The 22,770-nt window shown below is 40.7% G+C and overlaps 1 protein-coding gene across 4 annotated transcripts in view; it reads left to right on the top strand.

The window, feature by feature from the left end:
* Positions 1 to 22,770, top strand: part of ERG (ETS transcription factor ERG) — a 142,829-nt gene that overhangs the window by 6,379 nt on the left and 113,680 nt on the right. Inside the window, exon 1 of one of the 4 annotated variants that reach the window (XM_010723576.4) lies at positions 10,038 to 10,154. The exons of the other annotated variants lie outside the window; for them this stretch is intronic. The gene's annotated coding sequence lies outside the window, so the exon portion shown is untranslated. Of the gene's footprint in view, positions 1 to 10,037; positions 10,155 to 22,770 lie in introns of those variants that run through there. 4 annotated transcript variants of the gene reach the window in all.

The following is a 22,770-nucleotide window of genomic DNA, read 5'->3' as shown; positions in this document are numbered from 1 at the left end:
AGGGATGGCAAAAGTTATCAATCATTTCTCCAAAGAAGCACTGTCACATTGACTGTTCTGACTCTAGTTAACTCTTCAAAGGCTGCCTGTTTTTTTTACACAGGTCTGTGCCTCTGAATTAAAAGCAGGTTAGGAAAAAAAAAAAAAAAAAAGAAAAATAATTTTAAAACAAAGCAAATGCTTTTTCCCCAGTTTCATTACATTTGCCCAAAATATGAAGTTGGGAATTTGGGCCAGTACTCCTCATTCCTTCACCACGTTTATGAACTCTCTGGTATTTTTATGAATTTATAGCAAACAGTCTGTAACATGCTCTGTATCTCTAGCAATCGAGACAAGCCAAATCATCTGTCACCAATATGTATGTCAACATCCTGAAACCACAAAGAGCACCTCTTAGTAGGCACAACCAAGGTTTCATGTCAGTGAAGCAATTCATCACGCTCTCGAAACGAAGAGCACAGAGGAATCTGAGATTTTGGTTCTTGCACTTTCTATGCAGAGAAGTCAAATCTGCTGTGGTGAGCCTGAAAAACTGCTTTGTGGGGTTGGCTTGATTTCACTGAGCTGTAGACATCTAAAATGTAAGCAGTTGTCAGTTTCCTCCCTGGGCTGAGGACAGATCAATTTGCCAATCTGAGACAACCACCTCTGTTTGGGAGAGCCACTGGGAAGCAGCCTCCATCCATCTCTTTTATCATTAGAATAAGACAAGAATGGATTAGTCTTACTGTCTTTCTATTGAGAGTCAGTTCTGTTCTTGAAGGAAATACCCATTGCAGGCTTTTACAGAAATCACCTAATCAGGGCAGAAGGTGATGCAGCCAAAAGATGATACACCTGGGGGTCATCCCTTACCAAGAAAGGTAGCCCTCTCCTCTCCTCTCCTCTCCTCTCCTCTCCTCCCCTCTCCTCTCCTCTCCTCTCCTCTCCTCTCCTCTCCTCTCCTCTCCTCTCCTCTCCTCTCCTCTCCTCTCCTCTCCTCTCCTCTCCTCTCCTCTCCTCTCCTCTCCTCTCCTCTCCTCTCCTCTCCTCTCCTCTCCTCTCCTCTCCTCTCCTCTCCTCTCCTCTCCTCTCCTCCTTTCAGATAACAACACCCCCATGATGTACTGCATATGGTATGGGACAGGCAAACCAATGGGCAGTGGTGCTGCCACCCTCAGAGCTACATCCAGCCCTTTCCTATAATGTGGGTCACAAGTCCCTGTGGGTTTTGGTCCAGCATAGGATTTATGTCCCTCCCTCCTCATTGTGTTGCTTCTGCAGGGCTAAAGAGGAGTGAGAAGTAGTAAAAATCTATTTTGGTCACTGAAGTAAGCAGACATGAGTCAGAACGCTCACTGGGAACAGATCTGCTGGATGAAAAGGTGCCATTTTTACATAGTCACTTCTCTGACCATGCCCTTTAAACTCTTACAAAAATAGAATACTTTCTCTGGCACTTCTCTTGGAAAGCAGAAATGTGAGTGAGAGTGAGGATGTTTGCTGCACTTTGGTCCCTGCTTCAAAACACAATTTGTGTGCGAGTTTTGTAATGCACATGTAACATATGTTTAACACCAGGAAAAATAGAAAGGAGGCATTTGGGTTTTGTGTGGAGGGGATTTGGATTTGGATAGTTTTAACATTTGTAGGGGAAAAGTGTGATTCCCAGTTCCTGTCTGTGAACGGTTGGATGAATTCTGGCGAGCTTTCTGCCCTGATTTCTGGCATCCTCTCTTCCCTGCAGACATACACTTCTGATCAGTAAACTTGTGTGGAGCACAGTGAGGCTCCTTTTGACCGTTGGCTCTGGGCTCCCTTTGGACTGCTCAAAATGAGTGGTCTGAGCTAAAAATGTGCCTGAAACCACACTGACGTAAGCTGGGAGTGTTTATGGACCTGTGAGGTGACAAATCATCGCTGGCAACTGGAGTCCTGGAGTGGTGCTGTTGATGTGCACGTGAGATGAGAGCATGTCCATGCTGGTCAAGTTAACTGAGCTCAGCTCTTCTGGGTCGGCTATGGACCTGCCCCACGGGGCTGCAGGGGACATCAGCTCTCCTCTGTACTGCGTTGCTCACTGGGTAATAAGGGAAACAATTAGCGAAACAAAGGATTTCACAAAAGGTCACCTGCAGCTAAGTAGATGCTACTGAATTTTTGAACTCCTTTCTCATTTTTAATGGGTTGGTAGAAAGCTAGAGCCTGGCTGCTCCAGTGAAACTGAAAACCGGTGGTGCACTTCACCACGTGCTTTTATGGATGTTTGTCAGTCCTGTTGTTCTCCCTCGGACCAGTTAACTCTCCTGAGTAAAAGGAATAAACATGTTTAACTTATTTATCAATTTCAGGTGGTTTTACATGGGAAAAAACACCGAACTATGAATTGTTCTTTCTCCTCCACTCCAGTACAAGTAACGAAGGCATCTGAAAAAATTCTGAATTGGTGTTCAGAGGATGAAATCAACCTTGCTGAAGTTTTTCAGTTGGTTTCTAGGAGGTGCAGAACTGTACAGATGAACAGTTTCTTTCTAATGTTTCCACTGGGTCTGGGAAATGGTATAGTCTTTTCCTTGTGATGGGACTAGTACAGAATTATAAGGCACTGTCTTTTTAGCACAGGAAACAGACTCTGCTTCTTCTCTCGTTAAAATTTCCTTGAACAAAGTCAAATCATTTCCACTTTCTCTGGATGGATTCATCTTTCCTGTGAGTGGAGACTTGGGTCATACACCTGCTTACCTCCTGTTCCTTAGAAGCAAGGGTTCAGTGAAGATTTACTGTCAAGATTTCCTAATTTAGTTCCTCACAGGGCCAAGTAGCTTCTTATTGCAGGGGAATCCTAATTTTTCCATTTAAAATGTGAGTGCTGTTTTGGCTATGATGACATTCACAGCCAAAGCACAGCAGGTTTTATACATCCATTCTTTGTCTTACAGTGAGACAGGTGATGTCAGCAGGCAAGATAAGGGAGGAAAATCACCATAGCGACATGCAAGATTGCTGCTAGTCTGATACAGTAATTGGATGTATAGATGGACTTCCCTCCTCAGCCCTACTCACATTGTCTGATATGGAGCTGAAGTTACCATTGGGAAATTTTAAACTGCTGTTTTTGAGTAGAACTTGTACTTGATAAAGCCCATTGATTTGTTTTCCATCATGGACTGAGCACACAGGTTGCACTTCAGTGTCCAGGACCCCTGTTTCTGCTCATGGGATACTACAAAGGGGTTCAGCTGGTGATGAGCAGGGGTCAGCTCTGCCATACCTGAGTGTTTCTTAACTGCTGCAGACTGAAGATCTACCTACACTTTTAAAAACTATATCTTCTCTTTTGGTGTGCACATGCCTAGCTGTTGTTTGCCTGGGGGGAAGGAGGAATGAATGAAGAACTTAGCTTTTAGGTAAACAAGAAGTTACTGTTGTACTGTTAAAATTACAAGCATTTTAAATTAGGTATTGACAGCAGTTGAGAGCTGGTTCTCAACTATGCTGGCAGGCAACTAGATGTCTACCAGTTCCTAAGGGAAGCCTTATTGCAGGCTGTGAGAATAACTCATTAACCAGTTAGTCTACGGCAGTGCTACTCAACATATGGTCTGTGGGTTGCTGGTGGTCTGGAAGACATTAAAAAGTGGTCTGAGAAATGATTGCACAAGAAAGGCAGAAATAACCCCACAGAGACAGATCCACATTCTCACACCGCTAGCAGACTTGTGCCCATGTCACCAAGCTGCCCTGTGTCAGCAGGCTGTGCTAAGATTTAATTGCTTTAGTCTCCCATTTTGAGCCTAAATGGATGGCATGAAAGGAGAACTTTTGCTTGATCAGGTTGATGCGGAGCAAGTCTTCTCCCATTAAATAGGATGAATGCTTTGTCTCTTCTTTCTCAGATTTTTGAGACATGAGATGGGCTGAGGGATGCTGCTTCTACATCCATGTTGCTAGTAATAATGAATGCTACAGGGAAACGGACGGCGGCAAGCCTATTTCCTTCACAGTGGGAGGAAAGTAGTAATTCAGGAGACCATTAAACTTTAGAAATACCTCTACAAGGTCCCTACAAAGATACACTCCATTTAGATTAAAGTCCCATAGGGCCAATTACCTTGGAAGAACATAAGAACTTAAACAAAAGCTGAGTTAGGTATGCTGCCCACCAATGGATTTGAACAAAAATGGATGCAGTGAGAAAACACTTGTGTATTATGAAAGCAAGAACATTTAGAGTAGCTCTGTGCAATAAGCAACTTTTACTGTTCCCCCAGGATCAGTGTGCACAGGAAATATCTGTGGCATGTTTGCTTTTCCTGGAGATGACAGCAACCCTTTGGCAACCACTTTATAATACGTGTTCAATACTTTTCAAAATGTTGGGCTGTTGTTTTATGAATGTGCTTGATTTCTGGATGCCAGAGCCTTTGTGCTTTGATTTCTATTCCTCCTAACTTGCCCGTTCCTGTTTCAACCCTGGACACTTCTCCTTGAGTGTCATTCTTTAGCTATGATGGTGCCTCCATCTTTCTTAGCAGAAGCACTGGGATGGGGTTTGAGGAAAAAGGGAAGCAAACAGAAGTCATTTATGCTTCTTGTGTGAAAATAACCTCTACTGGATGGCTGTGGGCTCCTGGAGATGGAGAGATGACTTAACACCACGTTGTGGCAGGAGGATTAGTGCAAACAAATTGAAACCCTTTGTTTCAGTCAGTGTTTTCTGTGAGCAGGTAGAGTAATTTTCACAAGAGTGTAGAGCAGAGTCCAGTGCTAGCACTGGGATTAATGTCTGCTGTTGCTTCAGCTGATAGACCACAGATTTAATTGATCAGTTAGCTATTTTCAATCAGACTTGAGCACTGAAGAGCACTAAACTTTCATACAAGGGATCTGGAAAATGAGCCAGTCCTGAGATGCTGTAGTTACAAGTTCCTGAAAGTGTTTACTGATGCAAATTACTGTATGGTTTTGAAAGTGCCTCTTCCATTTAACATTATAAAAGAACTTTCTCAAGAGAAGACATAATAAACAATCTGAGGTCTAATAAATGAACATGCAAGTCTGAATTGTTTTAAAAATACTTCTTGCTTAAATAGGAGTCATTAACATTGTAACTGATAATGAGAAAAATGCTTATGCCATTAGTGGTTTACCACTTTGGTTCCGAAAGGATAAAAACAACTTCATAAAAGAGACCACAGACTGTCCATTTTCAGCCTCAGTGTAGGGTGAATGCTTCAGTGAATATGAAACCCATCATTTAAAATAATATTTTCATATTTATGTTTGGGAAGCATGGTCAGAATGCCCTTTGAGTATGCTGGAGCTCCGTGATGCGTAGCTGTGTGGCTGCAGCAGAAGGGACAGCATTTTGATTGACTCTGGTGTGGTGCTGGAAGTTTCACTGGGGAGAACAAGTCCTTGTCTGGCCCTCCCCCAGTGATGTTGAGGGGCTGGGCAGGTTTATTTGGGCAATTCCTGGTCCTTTCTGTCTTCCCCCGGCATTGCCTGCTGCAAGACAAGTTGGGTTTTTCTATTGGTTGAATCTCAGTCTGAGTTCTGTGAGCTAGTGAAGAAAACAAAAGATTTTAGGTCTCCCCATGGCACTGGAGGGACGTGGTGGCTCAGGAACTGGGTCAGGGGTGATGGTATGACCTCAGTGAACTTGTCCACCAATGCCAGCTGCTCACTCCTTTGAGCATGACTCCTTCCCCTTCTGAATACCTTCTTCCCCTGGACCAGTGCTGGACCAGGCTGGACTCAGTTCCCTGCTCAGGTTGGTGGAAGGACCCTCAACGACTTCAGCCAGGACTGGAGTAAACCCTGGAGAAGATCTGGTGTCCCCTCTCCTGAATGCTGCGTTCAGGACTCAATGTGCTATGTTCTAGCCTTGTCCTTAGCAAGGGCAGCTGGAGGTGGAAGCGTCCTCTCAGACTGTCCCTATAACAAAATTTTACTGATGCTTTGTGTGGTCGTGTTAAATTGACAGAGATGGTTGCGCTTACATAATAATGGAAAGTTTGTCCTGCTCCCTTCAGTAAAATGACTGTTGTGCCATATTCAAAATGAAAATCAATCAAAGAAGGAACACAGCTGGGCAAATGACAAGAGAAACAGAGCTGTGCCAAGGTGAATTTTTATGGAAATGCTCTCTGAACAGTATTTCCATGAAAAGGCAACTTACAGATGTAGACTGTGCTTACATGAAGGAGAGCGTAATGCACCACACCCTGAATCTGGCAAGGTCTATAAACATCTCACATACATAGTTTAGGCAAGAAAGATGTCATACTTAGGACACAAAGGTTTCCTTCTTTACTGCAGTGTAATTGTATTAGCCCCGATATTGGAAGAAAAAAAAAAAAAGCTGTGAGAGAAAAAAATTATGAAAGAAACATTCAAATATAAAGTAAATAAACTATTCCACTGAAAAGGAAATTTTCAGTATCATAGGAAATCTGATGACCTATCAACAGTATCTTAGCTGTGACAGTGACTTGTAAGCCTGTCTGTCAGGCTCTGTGGTGGTCCTCTTTGTGAAGTAGCATGTGTGACTTAATAACTGCAGAAAGTTGTTCCTGTTGATGGCAGTGAGATTTTTCTCATTCACTTTAGTAGAAAAAGAATTAGGGAAGTGATATAAAAAGCAAGCAATGAAAGATGATTGATGTTAGCGTTCAAAAAATGGGAGAGGGGAAAAAAGTAGAACGGTAAAAACATCATCTTACACTTGAAATTGCCACACTTAGATCTACTAAGCCATATTTTCTGGAGGTGTTGTAGGCTTTTCAATGGGCTGTTTTCCAAAGGGCCTGACCAATTTTACTGTAGACTTACTGACTATAAGCGGAACTCTTGCAAAGGTTGATTTTTCAATCTGTTAGTTTTCCCTTGTTTCTGGGATTTTTCATTTCATACCAATCAAGTCTGAAATGTGCTGAGAGAGAAATTCTTGAGACAACATTGGAATTTTTCAGCCTATTCCTGCGTGTCACTTTCTGAAATAAATGGGAATGCATTTTTTAAATTTATGATGGCTTATAACTTGATGTCATTGCTGTTCTAAAAATAATAATCTGAGACTGCTTAACTGACTTGATTGTTTACATTTCCTTTTGACATTTCCAGCAATAAGTTAGAGGTAATAGTATTAAAGCATGTTCTTCTGTCATCCTCTCAGAACTTGTCACTGTCAAATAGAATATGACCATGTATGGGTTTTAAAGATAAAGACAGTTGCCAAAGGCCTTAGTATATTCATAAAGGTCTGCAATAAAGATCCAATTACAGAAAAACAGTGAATTAGGTAGCTCTTGGCTCTGAGAGTTGGGAGCAGAGGTGACTAACTGTTATTTTTAAACGGTATTAGATTTACCAAAAGAAAAGAAAAAGAAAAAAGGGAATATCAGCAGACTAAAATTCTGAGCAGAAATGGTCATGGCTTAAAAAGAATTTGAAGATGTGCTCTATGAGGGGTTGGTAGCTCCCCGGGAAGATCCTTATGGTAAGGCTCCCCAAAGAGGCTGTGGAGTCTCCTTCTATGGAGAAGACCCATCAGGACGCCCATCTGTGCAACCGACCTATTGTAGGCTACCTGCTTTAGCAGGGAGTTGGACTTGATCATTTGAGGCCCCTTCCAACCCATGTGATTCTGTGATACCAAGGCACGTAAGTACCCTCTGTCTGTTAATTTTTGAGCTGAGGATCCACACCTACTGAGCATCTCACAGGTGTGTGTTGCACCTCACAGCAGCAAGCCTTGGTGCAGTAATGAGGTCACCAGCCAGCAGCATCTGGAAGCACATCCCTGCTCACTGGGTGACAGAGGATAGTGCCCATGCTCCCCTCACCAACCTCCCAAGCTGCCATCAGGCCTGTATAATAAATGTAATAAGCCATGGAAAATGCATCAGTAGCACGTGCTGACATTAGTGGAACCCACATGGGGATGGAGAAGGGATCCTGTTACCCCTGCTCAGCTGCTCAACCTTTTAATCCAGCAGGGAACTACATTTTAACCCTTTCAAAGCTCTCCCAGTGAGGAGGGAAAAGGCAAGAAAATGTTCTTCTTTTTCACTGAGGTTTAACCTCAGGTCTGTGTGAGCACAGACAGGCCATGGGGAAACAAATGCAAAAGGCTCAGTGAATATTGCAGATGGCAATGGCTGTCCTGGAGTGAGCGAACATAAAGCCAAGTTCAATCTGCTGCCATTAATAAACTGTTTGTGCTGTGCTCTCATCCTCTGAGATGTCAGAAGAGCATTGGAGTGAATTACAGCCTTCTGTTTATGCTGGGACTGATTATTGTCCCTTGTGAAGTGGAGACACGTTTCACTACATGAAGCCATTCACAGGACATTCTCCTGAAAAGAAGAAAAATCAGTTTATGCCAATGCAGGACTTCCTGCTATCTCTGGTTGCCCCCACAACCGCACACCCACACCCACAGACATGCTCATGCATCGCCTGCTTGACACTAGAAAGGGATATTACGTCTCTGGGTTATTTCCCCAGTGCTTTTGTTTTTCAGCCCACTACAGGAAGGGTTCATAAAGTAAGTATATCCAGAAAGATGTTTTTGTTCCCCACCTTGGGTTTCAGTCCCAAGACTGCCAATTAAATTATCCCATAAATTCTCCATTATAGGTAGTAAAACCTAATTTTAGATTTCCTGCCCACTCTAGTGTCCTGCCTGATTGCTACCAGTTGGATAGAGGCTCAACCTGTTAAGCAGACAATTGCAGTGAACTGTTTCTTTCTGTGCCACATGTGGAAAACTTTTTAATATGTGGCATTTGGTCATAATTCTCTCTGGCTATTTTCTACTTCATAGTTGCTCTAACTTTTTCTTTAGGCTGAAAAGTAGACATCTGTAATTTATTCTTTTGTCAAGAGGTTTTTGTGAGAGAAAAGGTGGTTACTCTGTGGATTAGGAAGTATGTTAACCTCCCTGCCACCACTGAAACAATAGTAGCTTTCAATTAGTTTCTATATAATTCCCATTTAAAAGAAAACTTCTGCATTAATAGAGCTAACGCATTTATGTGTAAGTTGAAAGTATTTCAGGTCATCTGACAAGAAATGCATTCTTTCCCTTCTTGTTCAAATGCAAACATATTATTTAGTTGCAAACAGAGCTCATTTTCTTGAGGTTAGTTTCTGCCAGCCATATTCTCACTGAGGAGCATTTTATTTCACATACAGCCTCACTAAAGATTCCTATTTTATTCTCACTATAAATGACTCCTAGCTTAGTATTTTTCTTCATAAGCTCTAGTGAGGACAAATATTAAGTTAAGTTGTCACCAAAAAAAAAAAGTTTTTATCACATGAAAAAGGCGTAAACATCTGTGAATCAGTACCTTGATCTTTAGGCAAAAGGGTATTTGCATTCAGCGTGGAACAATTCTCCTGTTGAGATATAGGTAGGAATCAAGAATCTGTCTGTAAGGACAACTGGAGCCTAACATTCTCCAAGAAATTAACACCTTTCTTTGGCTTTTGTTGTTAACTTGACAAAATTTCTGTGTTTTGATACTGCAGAGATGCCTGAGTGGGTCTAGCACCTTGCCAAAGCACTGTCTTTTTGTATGTGATTCTCTTTCCTGCCTGAATAAATCGGTGATGTTTTAACAACTCTGTGTCAAATCGGGAACATCCGTGGCAATCAGCAAGGGTTTGTTTTTTTTTTTTCATCTCCAGAGTACAGTGACAGGAAGCTGAAGGCTTTCATTCAAATAGAGGGTGTGGACATTTGCAAAAGGGATTAGTACTGACAGATGTCACGTTGGGGAAGCAAACACTGCTTGTGAGACTAACAACACGTGCTGGACCAGGACTTTCCTCCAAGATGCGACTTTGGTGATCTGTTAGCCTAGTGGGGTAACTAGAACACAGGTGAGCCTTTGGGGGACGATGACAGTACGTGCAGGTAGTGCTGATGTGGATGCACAGTGCTGTAACATAAAAAGCATATGTCCCAGCTGGTAGAAGGGCTGCAGGTGCAGAAAGGGGAAGTTCCACTCACAGAAACAAAATTGTTTTTTTTTTTTTTGCAGTGTATACCAGTTGCCTCTGAGTGCAAAGCAAAGCAACCCCCTGCAGCGGTGCTGCCCAGAGTGGGCTCTCTGATGCTTAATGAAGGATGCTCTCTTTTAGTTTGCCCCTCGGTGAAGGTACAGTGTCTCCCTGATCCAGTTGCTTGCTTCTTTCGCTCTTTATGAAATGCAGCATTTCCCTCATACCCCTGATCAAGTGGGTGGCAGCCCTGCGCACTGCAGAGGTTTGGAACTGGGTGGGCTTTGAGGTCCCTTCCAACCCAAACCATTCTGTGACTTTATGATTCTGTTAAACTGGGGGAAAAGTGTGCAATGATTTCTAAGCTGATGGAAGAAAAGGTCAAGAGACACTCATATACACACGGCGTGATATCGCATGTCTTCTTGTTTTGGGTTGTGTAGTTTGCTCCAGAATTCACCCCCTGTAACAAGGTTGTATTGCTTGATCCCAACTTTAAGTCCCTAGTTATAATGCCTATAAAGAAAACATTGAAATGTAGTCAAAGTTACTGTAACCATTCAGCAACATCTCTGTCTCTGTAGAGACAGAAAAAAAGTCTTTGAAGCGGAGAGTACTTGATTCATCTGTGGGATATAGTTCTGAAACCTAATGTCTAAAATATGAATATTTAGTATCAACTGGCAGAAATGGACTTTTGTCTGTGCCAGATGTTCCAGCTTTCTTGCCTAGTATCTTCCATATCTTTTTGTTGTACTCTGAATTTTTAACTGGGGAGCCGAAAGAAATTAAGATGTGATGTTCAGTCCAGTACCAGAAGGAATTCTACGTTCACTGATTGTACTCAGAACAGTCAGACTTATCTCATTTTCAAATATTAGCTTTATTCATTGAGCTGAGAGTTTTGCTGAATATCCAACATCTTGCATGGGAATGTTCTTAATTCTAGGCATCCGGCTGCAGAATTTGAGCTAGGCTTGTGTCAAGGCTATGTTGTCTTGAATATGCTACTGTTACAAGAAAAAAAAAAATCTCTCTGGTATGCTAAGAAGAGGGGATGTGCTGGGGTTTGCAATTTTAGCATTACAGATTCTTTATTATTAATAGATTAGTGGGGATTTTTCCAAAGACTCCTATGAGTCACAAGAGCTCCTGTTACTAAATTTCATATACTCATTTATTTATACAACTATACATGAGGTCTTTTGGTCTTTTCAGCACAGAAAGAGCCAAAGTACTGTTAAGTGTAAATGCAGTTTATTGAATTCTGAAGATCATAAATATCTCCTTTAACATCTGATTTATCTTGAACTATGTGCATTGAAAGAGGTGTCTCAAAAGGAGGAAAGAAGGGGCATATATTGCTCCTTTGCACAGCTTGTGTATTCATACCCAGAATGAATCTTTGGCAGAAAGTAGTTAGAATTAAACTGTCACCACCAAGGCAGTTTTACTTTATGTACTGAAAGGTTACGTGAGTTTTATAAGTTCATTTATTTTGCTGATTAACAGTCAAATCCCACTCTTGACAAAGTATCCTGTTTTCTTCATCCATGTGGCTTCCCCAAGATGAGCAGAAGAGATAAAGTCTTAGGTGGAGGGAAATGTGAGAAGAACGTTGAGGGAGGAAATTATGTATTCTTCCTTTCCTCTCCCAACACATTTTTCACTGGACTTCATGACAACAATTTGCCTTTGGACTCTGCAGAAGCCATCCAGGCACATCATAGCCATTCAAGACCTCAGCATACCAGTGAGCCAGCTACAGACAAAGTCCTCTGGAGACTTTTCCATGCTGGTTCATGTTGAGCAAAAGGATGTCATCAGCTCAGTGGACTTCTGAGTGCATCTGCTGCTACCAAGCCACCAGCATCACCAAGTTATTTTCCTTTGATCCCCAAGATGCTTCATGGCTATTTTACAGGGCTTTGGCACTGCCATAGTTGGTGTTCACTGCAGGAAGTCACACATTTGGCAGCCCGTCTTCCCCCTCCATTGCCATCATCAATGATTTCAGATGTCTCATGCACCAAACAGCCAGAAAGAGCCTGGAAAACTGATTGGCAGCATAACCAATAAACAGAAAGTACTCAGGCAGAACGTCCAATTTACTGAAATTGTTGAGACCTTGCTAAGTTTTAGACACTGCTTTATACCAAGGTGCTAGTAGAAGAAATCTGTAGCACGTATGGAAAAAGAAGTCAGAGCCAGCTGACTGACCAGTCTACGTTCTGTCAATCTTTCAGCTTCTTCAGGCTGTTTACTCCCTACATAGGAAGTCTGCATTTTTAAGGTTGTATGTGTCAATCTAAATTTGTACGTGTTTCTGCTAAGTGGTTTTACTACATAATTTGTTCCATGCCAAGTGCCAGAAAAATAACAGCTACATTCAAAGCAAAGTTTATGTAAAGCAAGTGGGTAAATGTTATGCATATCATAATAATGTAGGCTAGAGTAATTTTTCTTTACTGAAGTGTAAATGAGCCATTTAAAGTAATTAATGAGTTTGGTTGTTCCTTGGTTTTCATTTTGAGTCTTACTTTTAGCAGATGGGTGCCAAGTAGATTTTGAAAATCTGACCTCTTTCTTCTCTTGACTGGATTAACAAAACCACTTAGAATTAGAAAATAATTGCCAGTACTTCTTGCTTCCATGGCAAAGAACAACATTCTCAGATTTTTTTTAATAGTGTTATCTTTATCTTTTGTTGTTATTTTATTGCTACTGAACTGGAATGATGGGTAGGCATTGTTTTCTTGAAAGCTAAAGGTAGTTAGGGAATGTCCCTATCTCATTTCTTTCAGCTACAGTAATAATAATAATAATAAGTTGAACAGTGAAGAGCATCCTGAATAGCTGAATGACAGTATTGTTCAATGAAAGAAAATCACCGAATCATAGAATCATAGAGTCATAGGGGTTGGTAGGGACCTCTGGAGACCACTGAGTCCAACTTCATGCTAAAGCAGGTTCCCTACAGCAGTTTGGGCAGGAAAAAACATGGTTTTGTTTTCCACAAGCAAATGAAAGTAATGCATTAAGACATCAAGGGGATGATGATAAATATTGTACCTAAAGGCACAAAATACGATAATATTAAAAAAAAAAAAAAGAATTTGGATTCAAATCATAAAAACAATTTGAATACATACCTGTCTGTAGGCAAACATGATGCAAGTTTTTATTTTCTTTTAAAATGGTCTGAACAGGCACAGTTGGCTGTGCACTCTCTAATTGAGACAGAAAACTTCCTGCTGTGTGCAGGTAGTGCAGAGCTACCTTTCTACTATGCTGAGCTATATGGTAACTTCCATCATGTCCTCTGCCATGTTCTCTTTCTATGACCCTACCATAAAGCTATTTTCCAAGATAAGAAAGGATTTTGCAGGTCATACCAGCCTTAATAACCCATGCACGCAATGAACAAATGAGACAGTGTGTGCTGTTGTTACTTTATTCTAGGAAGATAGGATGGGAAAGAGAAGAGAAGAAGGCAGAAAGAAGAGTATTTGGTTATCTCCCTTTATCTTCTGATGTGACAGCTGGCCAATGTGTTATACTCCTTTTCCTTTACTGTTCTCATCCAGGAACATATTTTAAGAAACCATTTGTCTCCTTACTTGTCTCTACAGTGCCTCATATATGTTATGCTTTTGCCCTTTATTTGCATTCTACACGATGTCAGCAGAGACAGACTATATCCTGAGGGCTTGTTAGCTGAGCAGGAAATCTGTCTAAGAAATTACTCCTGGAATGAGTTCTTCCCATGATTATGGAAAATAACAACTATGAGAAGGGTGCACTGTTTACCTGTTAATTCACAAGTGCACACAGGAAGAAAATGCTGGATGAGAGGGTGTCACCCATGTTAATTTCCAACAAGTCTGTAACTGGTATCCAAGGTGATGGTTTAAATCTGTAGTCCCAAATCTGTGAAGGTTCAGTTACCAGAAGTATCATATTTTTCCGTAGTTGAGATGCGAAGAGGGTGCATTTATAGGACAGGAAATTTTCTGTAAGGTGTTCTTTTTCCTGAACCCAAATTACTATTTTTTAACTTATTTGAATAACTTCCTTTATGGTAAAGAGTTTGGGTAGATATATTTATGGGCAGTCCTTTTAGCTATGTTTACCTTTCATTTGTTTCACAGACCTCTACAATAGTGAGTGGGGGTCCACAATTGTGTTTTAGGATATTAAACTTTTTTCCTGTATGCTTCTTAAGCACTGTTGTGAATTTGACCATTGAAAGTGTTGCCCCTGAGCAATTTCTTTGCTTTCCTCCAGAGTTCATGGATTTTACTTCCTCACTGCTCCATGGAAATGCATTTTCAGGGTAAACCATGACAATAGTAAAGCATGGATGTAAAATAGGATTGATCATGTTTGAGATATTCTCCTACATACATTAAAAATAGTGGAGTTACCGTCCCTGGAGGTGTTCAAGAGCCGTGCGGATGTGGCACTGAGGGACATGGTCAGTGGGCATGATAGGGATGGGCTGACGGTTGGACTGGGTGATCCTAGTAGTCTTTTCCAACCTTAATTCCCCTCTGTCTGAGTTTGAGTAAAAACTTTACTCCTGGAGTGAAAAAGACTCTGGTCCATGTGGTTGAAACATGTGGAAAGCAGGACACATGCATATGAGTCTCTGCTACTCTGCTACAGCAAATGTCTAATTATTTATGTACAACATAACATTGCCAAAAGGTGCAGTTAAAAGATCCATTGTGTCTTTGTAAGTCCCATTGCCTGTATCTTGGAGTGTGCTCCTGGGAGTCCAGGGCTGTGATTCAGATACGGGGTGAACCTGCCCCTTCTGGGTGCCAAGCCAGAGCAGCAGCCACTGAGTGGCTTGGGCAGGGGGAAGTTGGCAGGACAGAGGAGAGGAGCCAATACATTCCCGATTTTTGTTTTCTCTTTGTTCCCACAACACCTTTTGGGAGCAGAACTGTTCTACTTTGTTCAAATGTTCTGATAGGGGCAGCTGAAAGAAAGCTGCATTCTTTTTCACTGAAAAATTTCCAAGATGTCATCATCTCTAAATTTGAAAAAGAAGTATCTTGCTTGGAGTAGTTCCCACCAAGAAATAAAAATATCAGCAATCTTCCCATCACCAGACCACATTGTTCTCTACTCTGCTCTGTGGGGTTTCAACATGATCTGCTTGATTTTGATTTCAGAGGATGGGAGACACTTGTATTTTTAGGTAAATATAATTCACTGGACTAGCATACACAGCCAATTCTCTTTGGGCTGTACAGGAATGCTTCCACTGCTTTCAATGTAAGACTTGCTCTTTTCCCTATGGAAGGAGGTTAAGTCAATAATATCCAAGCTGCAAATCTGTTCAAGCTCCCAGGAAACTTCTATGTTGAGACCAGTGCCCATTTTTAGCCCCAGTTTGAGTAACAAAAGGCATCAATTAAAATAAATTAACTTATTTTGTTGCAAGTTTGTATACAGATCAGTTCTTTAGTTAATAGCTAAACAAAAGTATGACTGAGAGGAAAGATGTCTTTACAGCTAGATGAGAAGTGTTTATCTCCTTAAATGACACTTTGTGTTTTCTTTATATTCTGTGGCAAGAATTTCAGTTAAAAAAAAAATAATAATAATTCTAGATTATGGAGAGAAGCTCCCCAGATATAGTGATGAAGATGCTTGAGCCAAGCTAGGAGTTTGGTGACTGTTTTAAAACTCTTTTTCCCCCTTTTTTAAGTAACTCTGATCCTAGCAGAGACATGAAGTTTTGGTGCAGATGGTTATTATACATACTGAAAGGACTGTGTACTTACAATACACTCCATAAGCTATTAAATGCTGTAAAAGCCTGGTGGACTTTATAGTTTGCATCCTGCCATTAGAGTTCCCTCTGAAGTCTGTCAGAAGAACATAATTCCACTCTAATTAAAGCAATTCCCCTTTTCCAAATGTGAAATCAGGCTAATTATGACTAATTATTTCACAAATATAAAGTAGCCCTAATTGTTCCTTAGCCCTGGACCACTACCCCACTTACCCTCAGCTTAGCAGAACCCCTGTGGAGAGCATTTTGTCTTGATTATTCTCCAGCAGGACTATGATATGTAGCCAGAAAAAAAGGGAAGGTGTTGAAGAGCATGTTGCTGTTGTTACCTGTTCGATGATGGTAGAAACGGGCTCCCCAACATCATGGTATGTAGGTCTCCTGCTGCCCACAGACCTCAGAAATGTCAGATCATTGTATTTCAAACCTTTCTGAAAAAAACAGCTCTTTTATCCTCTTGCCTGTCTGCAGTTTAGTTTGGGTCAGATATGTAGACCACTGATACAGTGATGAGAGCTGAGCAGGATCTGAGCCTCTGATCTTTGTGGATCTTGTTGGTGACTGAGTCCATTTGCTCCCTATGAGAAATTTCCTTTGCATGGTCTGAGCTGCTCAAAGATGAAGCACACAAAGAAATGTATACCCGGATCAGCAGATACTCTAGAAGTAAGACTTCAAGTTACTGTTTTTAGAAATTATGGCATACTGCAACAGCAAGCTTCAAAGAAACTGAAAGTTTCAGTACTGACTTGTTTCTTTTTCATCCTAACTATATTTCATTAGAAGGTTGCACAACGATGAGTCAAAGCTTGGGGTGGAAATGTTAGTGATTTAATTTTTTAATTCTACTGAAAAAGCACAGTCATGGCTGTTATAGATCTGTTATTTGACATTTATGCACACCTGGTATCTGAAAATGTGGAAGAAATGGGAACTAGATTTAAAAGAAATATGTTGCATCACTCAGTTAAATTCTTCGAACTTTCAGATTGCTTATTTTTTTCCTATTAGAAGTATGCTCTTTTAAAGAAATGCAAAATTGATGTTTCAGAAAAAAATAAATCTGAATCTGCATTCGAATATGCTGGAAAATATTTGTAATGCTGAAATATGTGGCTTTTTCTAATGGCTAGCAATTTTAAAGATCTCAAATTTGAGAAAAAAATACAATTTTGGTACAAATTTTGGAGCTGTACTAGGGCTTAAAGTACTTATGAAAGCTTATGATAGACAATACCTTTGTTGTGACACTGCATGCCAGTGGCTAGGAGAACTGATGTAGCCACAACAGCCAAATCCCTATTACTTCTACTCCGCTACTAGATGGCAAAAAGGGGTTTTAACATGTAGTCCACAAGAGATGCCTACAATGCCGATTTGGCCCTCAGAAATTAAACACACCCTAAGTTATTATCTATGAGGTTCATATGTTCTCAATATCATGGCATAAGCAAAACTACACACAGCTACAGATGTACCCACATGAATGGGCCTATTTTCACATGAGAAAAGTTCCTGTAGTGTATGGATGTTGTAACAAGCCCATGCAGCGCTGAGCAAAGGATCAAAAGCATGAATGAAAAGGGACCAAAGTTTGCAGAATAGACCAAAATAAATAAATAAATAAATAAAAATAAAAATAAAAAAATCATTGTGGTATTCACCTACCCAGTGGTAAGGTGCAAAGAAAACACATGCATACTCAAAGGTGTGCAGAAAAAGGCCAGTGGACAACTGCAATCTGCAACAGTGGAAATAATGACTAGAAACAAGGGGAAAATATCACCCTGAGAGTTGCCACACACTGGAACAGATGCCCAAAGCAGTAGTGTAATTTTGGCCTATTCATAGCTGGACTAGGCAAGGCCCTGAGCAGCCTACTGTAATTGGTCAGGCCAAATGACTCACAGATCCCATCCAACCTCCCTTTCTCTGTGATTCTCCTGACCAAGTGCTTGTGCATGGTCCACCACATAAACAGAGAGGTGCAGCAGGGAGCAGAGAGCATATGATAGAATCTGGAAGCATTGCTAACTAAATATAGCATCTTGTCGCAGCATGAGGTAGGATTTCCATGTGTGCTCTAGAAGGAGGAGATTAAGTTGGCGCTCTGGAGATGCATTGTGGCATCCTGTGGGAGAGTTTCCATTGGTCAGGAGAAGAAAGGGTTGCCTGGAGGGCAAATAAAGGACCAGTGCTAGAATTTGGACTACATTTAAGTCCTGTCAACAAGGAAGATGTTTGAAAGGTCACAGTTCAATACTACAATTGTTCTGAAAGCCCTTTGCCATCTGGGTTGGTTCTCTTTTGCTAGATCTCCATGCTGGAGCTGGAGCTCACTATATGGGAGACCCCAGGGCAACGCTCTGCTTGCTGTCCCAGTGAATACATCAGGTCTGTTAACAGCATCACTGTAGCTGACACAAAAGCCATGTGTTCAAATTACAGTCAGCACTGTTGATTGTTATTGGAATTGGTCAGAATTAGCACAGAATAGTCAGCAGGGTTTCAGGATAAACAATTTGCAGAAAGTTTGAATAATTTTTGAATGAAATATTTGTCAACTCTTGTTGAGAGTAAGGATGGGAGTTAGATTTTAAAATTCTGAGATTTTATGATGGTTCAAAATCTGACCGTAGAGTCCAAGTTTAGAATAAAATTTAAGTATGTATGCTACACATTTGTTTGGATTTCAGCCAGTCTTTCCCAGAAGTGCAGCCTTAAGCAAGACCCATTAGCATTTTTTTAATGCAACAAATAATTCCCTCTATTTTTTAACTTGCTCTCACCCTCACATTGTACTTTTCCCTCGTTCCTGTTACACCTAGGAACTGTTTACTTTTTTGTTTGTTTGTTTTTTTTTTTGCAATGTTTTTGTATAAAATCTTCCTCATTTCAATGTGTCTACTTCTCACCATTGTTTAGCAGGAGAATTTGAGACAGCATCTGTTGTTTTGGAAAGAGAGAACAAAGTAAAATTTTGGATCATAAAAATATTTAAGGAAGGCTTTCTTGTACTCTAAATAGTTTCAGGTTATGTCTGTTGTGCAAAGAGGTCCAAACGTATGCCTGAACAAAATGAAAGAGAGGATGACCAACTTGGGTTACAATCTGTGTTAAGCTCTTGTGACAAAAGTCACACAAGACCTCATGTAGGTTACGTGAGTTCTATCTACAAGTGATTTGGTGCTGTGTGTTGATTACTAAAGAAATAAGCTCAGGTATAACAAGCATTTTGGCTACCATAAAGTACTACGACTAGTTGAATTTATCTTCCAGATGCTTTCATGTAGCATGGATAAGCTTCTATAGCTTTCCATATTAACGGGGCAATTTGAATGCACAGCTTTCATGTCAGCTGCCGGTCTAGTGAGCCTGATCCCTGCAGGCTCAAATGTAACAGGCTCCAGCCCCAACAGGTTTCTCAGCAATATAAAGTAGCCCAGGTACTTATTAATGCATTTGAACTATTTTATGTCATGCATATGTCTCCCTGCATATATTTCCATTTTCCACTCTAAGGCTTGTGAGGTGTTGAATTGCTAGAAGCACAAGAACCATGTGATGATTTCAGCTGTATGGAGTATGCTGGTATTGTTTAGGGTCATGTGAAGGTGCCAGACGTTAAATACAGTCCCGAGCTTACCATGTACATAAGGGGAAGGTTATACAGGCTTCCTAAGTAATCTGAGTTACTTCTTCCTCTAAAATAGCTACACATTTCTGCCAGTTCTGGAAACAATCGACTTTCTGCATCAGTGTTCTCTATTCAGAGTTGGTGCTTCTTTCAGACACAAACGTGTATGCCCATACAGTAGTTGGAGTCTGATCCTACATGGCTGAAATCTGTGATAGTTTTGCTGTTTACTGTAACGTAAATGGGTCTGGGTCCTGGGCTTTTGCAAACTGTCATGATGGAAGGCATGACAATAAATGTAATAAGATAATAAAATTCGGTCATTTTTCTATAGCAATGTATAAGCCCATCTGTATGCCTCATGTCAATAAAAACAACTAATTACAGAATAACTGGATATAAAGGGCCCCACTGCTTAAGAAAACTCTTTTGTATTCCATTCCCAAACTTCCTTTTGCATCTACTGAAAGTCTAGACTGTAAGCCATATTTATTCCATTAAGTCCTGATTTTGAATTAAAGCAAAACAAGAAAATAACTGTAGCCTTATCTTTGCAAAGGCCTATTCATGTCTTTATACATGGAAAATAGTCCCACTTGCTCTGGGGGAACTGCTTCCAAAGTGCAAGAGGTGGTTGCATCTCTAACACTTTGCCAAGCTTGGACCTCTTGAAATTCTGTTGGAAAAGCACACACGGGTGAGCTACACCTGCCTTAACTCTGTAATCTCCTTTCTTCTACAGCTGGAAGTAAAATGCACAGTGATTTTCAACTTACCCAAGTGCAAAAACCCAGGCGCTGCTTCTGCTGCACTTTTTGCCTGCTATGAAGTCAGGCTCAGTGAGCTAAATACATTTATCTTCGTTCTGTTTTAAAACAGTGTATGAGGCAGGATACTAACATTTCCCATGCAGTGCAGAGAAACACACCAGGAGTTTTCAGCTGAGCGTAGTGTCTTTTCCATGTGACATTTCTTTCTTCACATTACTTTGTCAAATTTGTATTATTGCTTAATACAGGTTTCATACTGTGTTAGGTAACACAGTTAGATCCACAAAGTATTCTTTTTCTAAGCACTTAATTTTAGACTATGCAGATGCATGAGTGACAGGTCCATGCTTCTTCCAGCAAACTACTGCAAAATCCAGATGCTGATAAACTGAGCCTAAAGTTAGATGTTCATTAAGTATTAGCTATTAATAGACATTCTTCAAACAAATTTGAAATAAAAATAGAAACAAAGCTGCCAAGGTCATAAATCAAAGCATTTTTAAAGAGGATCATTGGAACAGGCTGCCCAGAGAGGCAGGTGGTGGAGTCACTTTCTATGGAAATTTTCAAGATCCTCATGGAGACTTTCCTGTGCGATCTGCTGTAGGGAATTGGCTTCAGCTGGGTGGTAGACTCAATGGCCTCCAGAGGTCCCTTGCAATCCCTATGATTCTATGATTCCATGTGGTATCACTTGAAGGTACTTTCTTGCTAAGGATATATAGTATTTCCATTTTTATAATACTATAATGTTTTTATTGATAAAGCAAAACTGAAATTGTAGCAGTCTTCCTGGTATGCGCTTTTGAAGTGTTTTGTGCAGACCAAGTCAATGCTTATTGAATGTCACTCTCTTTCCTAAATACTTCATGCTTATACAGCTGTTCAAATTTTTGTTTTTACTTTCCAACATCTGAAATGGAAGTGCCATCAGTAAAAAGAGAAATTAAACCAAAAGAAAAAAAAGCAAAAAGCACTTTATGCCAAGGATGTATAAGAGAAGTAAAAAGCATTTAGAAATATAAAGGAAAATTTGTCTTAAGAACTTCAAAGCCTCTCCTAAGTTTTGTTCTCTAGTCAAGTAATCTTCTCCATTGGAAGGTGCCTTAATTTACTAATATGCTGAGGAAGCATCAGCACATTTAATTGCACTTTTACTTCTTCAGAATGCTTTAAGAACAGAAAGTAATGTTGCCAGCCAGTCACGTTGTTTGGACTAATGTTGTTTCCACTGAATCCCCTTTGCCATTCTCAGAGTGGGATTTCAAAAGACCAGAAATCCTGCAGAGGATCGTGAAGGCTCAGCTATGCTTCTCCATTGCCCTCTCTGTTGAGTTTTGCTTATCCCTTCACTGATGATTTATCCATTCCCTTTCCTGCTGCTGTCCTATAAGCTGACTCCTCTCTTCTGCTTCTCCAGGAGATGCCCATACATGGCAGGCACCATGAATGCTTCTGAACACTAAGCTGTGCTGGAGAAACCTGCTTCAGACACCTCAGCTGACGGCCTGTTAATGTTGTTTCCCTTTCAGAGGGTGCCCATGGCTAGGTCAGACTTCAGACTTCCTTCTAGAATTTTTCCAAATATAGAGCTATTTTTCATTCTTCTTGAAACACCTTAAGTCCATAAACCAACAAACTGCGTGCCCAAGTCTGTCATGTGTTCTCTGTGACTGATAGAGATGAACGGTACTCTAGCGAGTGGACTGCTCTTTGACTTGCTCTTGAAAAGTCGTCAATCTTGATTTAGGGCTTGATAGGATCATTACTGTCCCTCGAGGCCCACCACTCCCCTGGAGAAATGTGCCCAGAAGATGTCTTCTATGGCTCCCACCCATGAAGGAGTCAATTTAGTGAATCCAGCACAGGGAGCGTCAGAGGGAGGCTCCTCAAGCAGGAGAAATGGTTTGGTGGGTTGTGATTGGGATGTACAGGATGTACAGGATGTACCGACGCTCTGTGATAGCTTCAAAGAGGGTGCTCAGTGGAGCTGTTTTGTGGGCGAATTGCCCAGCACACAAAACTGCCTCTCCTGTTTTCATCACTTGGACCAACAAGAGTACATACACGTAGGAGAGAACAACAGAATGATACTGCTTATTAAAAGCGGTATTTCCTCATAATAAAAAAAAAGTATCCCCCAGAAACCTAGGGGGAGAAAAGGGAGAACAACTTTCCGGTGCAGCTTACTGAACTTTTCTTTCATCCTCAAAGCGAATACTTGCATGCAACAGTTTCAGTGCCAGTACATTCTGTTCCTGAACAGCATATACATTTCTTAAATATGACAACTGAGGAAATTTATAGGATGCTGAGAAAATGTTAGCTAGTCCTTTTTTATTTCTTGCTCATATATTTCTAAGCATTACACTTTGATTCTCTCATAAATCTAGTTTTATATTCTTCAGATTTTACTGTTTTTAACTGTAGCAGGTCAGGACTATAGGCAGAAGAGTGTGAATAATGTGCAATAAATACTGTGCTACTTTAATATACTCAGTAATTACTGAAAGTGCATGGTGTATGTAACTTCTGATTATATAAGCTTAATCAAGTAA

This window comes from Meleagris gallopavo, chromosome 1 (genome assembly GCF_905368555.1).
Source record: "Meleagris gallopavo chromosome 1, MGAL_WU_HG_1.1, whole genome shotgun sequence".
Classification (NCBI taxonomy): Eukaryota; Metazoa; Chordata; class Aves; order Galliformes; family Phasianidae; genus Meleagris; species Meleagris gallopavo.
Note: the sequence above shows the minus strand (reverse complement) of the source record. Positions and strands in the feature narration are given on the sequence as shown.